Source organism: Propithecus coquereli, unplaced genomic scaffold (genome assembly GCF_000956105.1).
Source record: "Propithecus coquereli isolate 6110/MARCELLA unplaced genomic scaffold, Pcoq_1.0 Scaffold44, whole genome shotgun sequence".
NCBI classification, from domain to species: Eukaryota; Metazoa; Chordata; class Mammalia; order Primates; family Indriidae; genus Propithecus; species Propithecus coquereli.
Genome location: NW_012150174.1, coordinates 1722731 through 1727986, shown reverse-complemented (window position 1 = coordinate 1727986; position 5256 = coordinate 1722731). Strand labels below are relative to the sequence as shown.

Sequence of the window (5256 nt, the reverse complement as noted above, 5' to 3'; positions counted from 1 at the left end):
TCTAGTGAGCACTTTTAGGTTTTGTAGATGACGAGTTCAGAGTTGCAGGGCTAATCCCTTGAACAGCAAATATATATCCTCTCATCTGATTTTGACACATTTTAAAAAATATTTATTTGGAGCTGACAATGTGTCAGGCCTTGCTGGACTATTTAAATTTACTCATAGGAGACACATGAATTGGATTATTAATATAACATTTTCTGTGGAAATAATTCAGTACCTTGCCTTCCTCGAAGAGTAATGGGTGAAAATCGTATTTCCAGTTTCTCATGCTTAATGTTTTAAAAAATTGTATAACTATGACATGCTCATTGTAAAGCAAAAAGTATCACATTTAATAAAATAACGATGGAATTGCTTTGATTTTTCTTTTTCCTTTCTGTTTTCAGAGCATCTTTTCATGTGCTTTTTGGCCATTTGTATATCGTCGTTGGAGGAATGCCTATTCAAATCCATTGCCCATTTTAAAAAATTGAGTTATTTTTGTTGTTGAATTGTAGGAGTTCTTTATATATTCTGGGTATTAACCACTTATCAGATAAATGATTTTCAAATACTTTGTCTCACTCCATGAGTTGCCTTTTCACTTTGTTGACTGTGTCTTTTGATGCACAGAGGTTTTAAATTTTTTACAAATTGTTTTTACTACAAACTAGCTATCCTTACGGTAACTTTTCTTACATATACTTAAAACTCAGAAGGTCAGAACAATGATGAGACCCAGCTTTTGTGGTTTATGTTTGTACCGAAAATCAAGATCAAGTGAGGTTTTGCCCTTCTGTTCTATGGGAGAAGTTTTTAATGTCTAATATCTTTTTACTTTTGTTGGCCATGCTTTTGGCGTCATAACCAAAAAAATTATTGCCAAATTCAGTATAAGCTTTTTTTTCTGTTCTAAAAGTTTTATGGCTTTAGGTCTTACATTTAGGTCTTTGATCCATTTTGAGTTAACTTTATGTATGGTGTAGGGGAAGGGTCCAACTTCATTCTTTTGTATGCAAATATCCAGTTTTAACCCAATAGCATTTGTTGAAAAGACTCATTTCCCCATCAGTGGTCTTGGCACCCTTCGGGAAAATTTCTGGGCTCTATGCTCTATTCCATTGGTCTGTATGTCTTTCTTTATTCCAGTAACACACTGTTTGATTGCTGCAGCAATCAATAAGTTTTGAAATCAGGAAGGATGACACCTCCAACTTTATTCTTTTTCAAGATTGTGTTGACTGTTTGGGGTCCCTTGAGATTCCATATGAATTTTAACATGGATTTTTCTATTTATTAAAAAGCCATTGGGATTTCGATAGAGATTGCATAATATCCATAGATAACTTTGGGTTATATTGACATCTTAGCAGTATTAACCCCTTCGATCCACGATATCTTTCCATTTTTTGTGTCTTTAACTTGTTTTAGCAATGTTTCGTAGTTCTCAGTGTACAAGTATTTCACCTCTCTAAATGTTTTAAAGGTACTATTTAATCTTTATAACAACCTTAAGAGGTTTTTACTGTTATTATCTCCATTCATAAATGAGAATGTTGAAGCACAGCCGTTAAATAACTTGCTCATGGTCAGATGGCTGGCAGGTGGAAGGACCAGGGTTCAAACACAGGTCAGTGCTCTTAAATACTTTACTGTAGTATTTAGACAATTTTTGGAAACCTGCAGAGGGAGGTGACAAGAAGAAGGAAAGTTGTTTTAATTCCAGGATCTCAGAAAGGCTCAATAATTGGAAGTACCTGATGCCTCACAAGGTGGAGGTGAGGAATGAGGCTAAAATCAGGAGGATTGGTTGAAAGTTTATATGAGGAGAAAGAAAACCACCAGATTGTCTTCTGCACCTTAATCAACCTGGCAACCACCTCTCACATCCCAGCAGGCAAAGGGAAGGAGTTTATTCTTTGGAGAAATGAGTCAGACAGGCTCCGCACTGAAAACACCAGGGACAGTAGATGAAAGGCATCTTATTCAAAGTCTACATGTTGGACAGTGAGGCATGAACCTTCTTACTCCCACTGGATTACTACAAAGCAGACTGTCGGGCAATATGGAATATAGAAAAAGAAAGAGGTGAAATTAGAGGATCAATCAGAGCAGAATTAGCTTCAGTACTACTGGATTCTGGAATTCAGATATACCAAGACACAGTCTCCGCAAATCTTGGTTTAGATTTCCTCTATTGGCTTAATTCTTAGGCAGGGCTTTTCTATGTGGTGGTAAAGATGACAGTACAGTTTGTTCTTAGATGCTTATGTCATTCTTAGTTTATGATTCCAAAGAAAAGTGAGACCTAATTTCCCATCTTCCATTTTCAAACCTCATAGACATTGTGCTCATTTGTTGTGCCTGGGCCATATGCCCATCTGTGAATTAATTGCTTTGGCCAGAAGGACAGGATGGAACAATAGGCTGGGTCTGGTTTTGTGTCCATCTATCCCTAGCTTGGAGGACCAGTGTTAACTGGACTGCACTGAACTGCATGGAATGGGTTCCCACAGAAAAGGGGAATTCTATTACCAGAAAAAAGCCTACTAGACAGGTGAAAGCAATAGATGTTCACCACAGGTGCATCGTAGCTGTGAGCGTGTTTAATTTAGGGAGCTCGATTCCACTGAAATTGCGTTATTCCTATCAGGTTCTCCAAATGTCAACTGTCAAGGAGCAGCATCTTAGAACATTTTAATTACCCCAAAAAGAAGCATGTAGTTACTCCCATAGCCTTTTGTAAACTTTGAGGCATCTTCAGTCTTTTTAAAAAAAGTATTTACATTTATTAATTTCATATGTGACATAATACATTAGTCAATACCAACATGAGCGAATAATACTTAAGTGAAATAGATTTATTCGATTAATTTAAAAGGAATTTTCAGCTTTAATCTTGTAAATCTTCATTATTTTTTGGCACATGTGTTCTAGGTCCACCTGTACCTTCCTGCCCCAGGCAAGGAATAGACCAACTCTGCAAGGAGCCGGTGCTTTTTGTCTTAACCCTGGGAAGTGGATTAAGCAGGCCTTAGCCCCATCTCACACAAGTTGCCAATTAGTGGAGAAGCAAATAGAATGCTCAGAACGTGGTCATTCCATGTTTTTTTACCCCACTAAAGCCCATGTTACCAAAATAAAACTCAGTACTTTAAAGCCATGTTCTTTCAAAATTCTTTACTGAGTGCCTATTCTGGTAGATGTTGCAATATACAAGAGTAAAGAAAGACAATTGGCTCTCCTACATTTACATTACTGCAATCAAGTAAAAAGAAAAAAAAGGTAAGGAAGGTTGGAATACTTGGGCAAGTATGGATGAAGATCCAGTTCTCTTCACCTAGCATGGGAGTTCCCTCACTACCAAGATGATAACCTTCCTTGGCCTGAGGCAGGTGTAGAGTTTGAATTTACAGGCCAGCAGGGGCTCTCCCAGCCCTGTGATAAATAAGGCTGCTGTGGAAGCATACAAACAAGTGGTAGTACAAGACCACCCCTATCTGCTGGTTGGTAGTTGGTTGAGAAAAGTGTCATAAGAGAAATAGAAGAGAGAGAAAGGAAGTGGTGGCAGTTGACACAATGGTTAAAGAAGGCTAGAGGAAGTGCCATTTATGCCCAAAACTGAAAATGAGGAATTAACCTTGAGCAGGGATGTGGGAAGAGGTTTCCAGATACAGAGAACAGCCAAAAGTCCGGAGCAAAGAAAAAGCCTAGTTGGAAGAGAGTGTGGTGAGTATCCTGAGATGAATTTGGAGTAGGAGGACAAATCTTGAAGGTCTTCTAGATTGTGGTAAAAATTGGTTATTCTAAGTGTAATGGAAAGCCATTGAAGGGTTTAAAGCAGGGCTATTGCATAATCTAAGCTACATTAAAAACAAACACCACAAGCTATTATTTGGAAAATGGATTCAAATGCAAATACTCCACAAAAGATAGGCCACCTGTAATCCTAGGGATATGAAAGGCCAAAGCAAGAGGATCGCTCAAGGCCAAGAGCTCCTGACTGCCTGGGCAACATAGTGAGATTCTGTCCCTACAAAAAACAAAACAAAAAAATTAGCTGGGTGCATTTGGGAGGCTGAGGCAGGAGGATCACTTGAGCCCAGGAGTTGGAGGTTGCAGTGAGCTATGATTGTGCCACTGCATTCCAGCCTGGGCGACAGATGGAGACCCTGTCTCCAGAAAAAAAAAAAAAAAAAAAAAGATGGAGGAGGTTCTGTCCCTTTATCCCATTCTGTGAGTTACAAATTCTTGGCGTAAATTAAAAGCACCCTTAGAAAAATTAGACATAACCTTTCCATTTCATTACTACCCTCTGTTATCTAAAGAGAAATTCAAACTTTATTTCAGCACTCGGTCCTAAAGATACAGATTAATAATTTTTAAAATTCCTGCAAACAAATGCGTGGGCAAGGGTGTGATACATGCATCATCAAAAAAGTATGTCCCTCAGGCCAGGCGCGATGGCCCAAGCCTGTAATGCCAGTAGTTTGGGAAGCCGAGGCGGGAGGATCTCTTGAGCCCAGGTAGTTTGAGAACTGCAGGCGCTCGCAGGAGCGTTCTTTCCCACGGGGACCTCAACCCTGGTCCCTTGGCGGCCGGGTGGAAGTGGGTCCCCAAAGAAGCCTCTGCCCCCAAATCAGTCCCAGGCCTATGCCGGGTGAGGAAAATGAAACAATACTCCAATATCCTTGTCTTGCGCACTCCTAGGGCCGGTCTAGAATTCGTCACATCAAGACTTTCGCGACGCAGACTTCAGGCAACCAGTTAGCCTGCACAAGTCATGACAACGACCAGCGCTCGCCAACGCGCCTGCGCCTGGGCAGGCGGAGGCGGAGCGTGCGTGCTGACGAGAGAGCCGTGCGTGAGAGCTTGCGTGCGTGCGTGCGGGGCAGTCCGGGCAGCGTAGCCGTTGGCGGGCTTTGCTCCCCAACTGTTGGTGTATTTTGTCACTTCTGCGCCTTCCTTAAAAGCGGTACCCTGCACTTTCGGGCCATCTGCACTGAGTTGCGCCAAGCTAAGCATTTGTGAGCATCTGGTGCTGGGGTGACAGCGGTGGATGGGGACAGGAAGAAATCAAAAACCCTTTTGGTGCCCCCGTCCCTACCACTGATAGACTGACCCTTGCTTTACCTCCCACACCCTTTCACCAGGAAATTCTTTGGCTTCCCCTCCACCCCGGCTCCATCATTCTGCAAACCCAAGAGGTAGTTCCTTAGATGTTCAGTGTGGTTAACACATCGTAGCTGTGAGCGTGTTTAATTTAGGGAG

At 41.2% G+C, this 5256-nt stretch overlaps 1 protein-coding gene across 2 annotated transcripts in view; it reads left to right on the top strand.

Moving 5' to 3' along the window:
* LDHA (lactate dehydrogenase A) overlaps positions 1–5256 on the top strand; it is an 81431-nt gene that overhangs the window by 30872 nt on the left and 45303 nt on the right. The window lies entirely within an intron of this gene.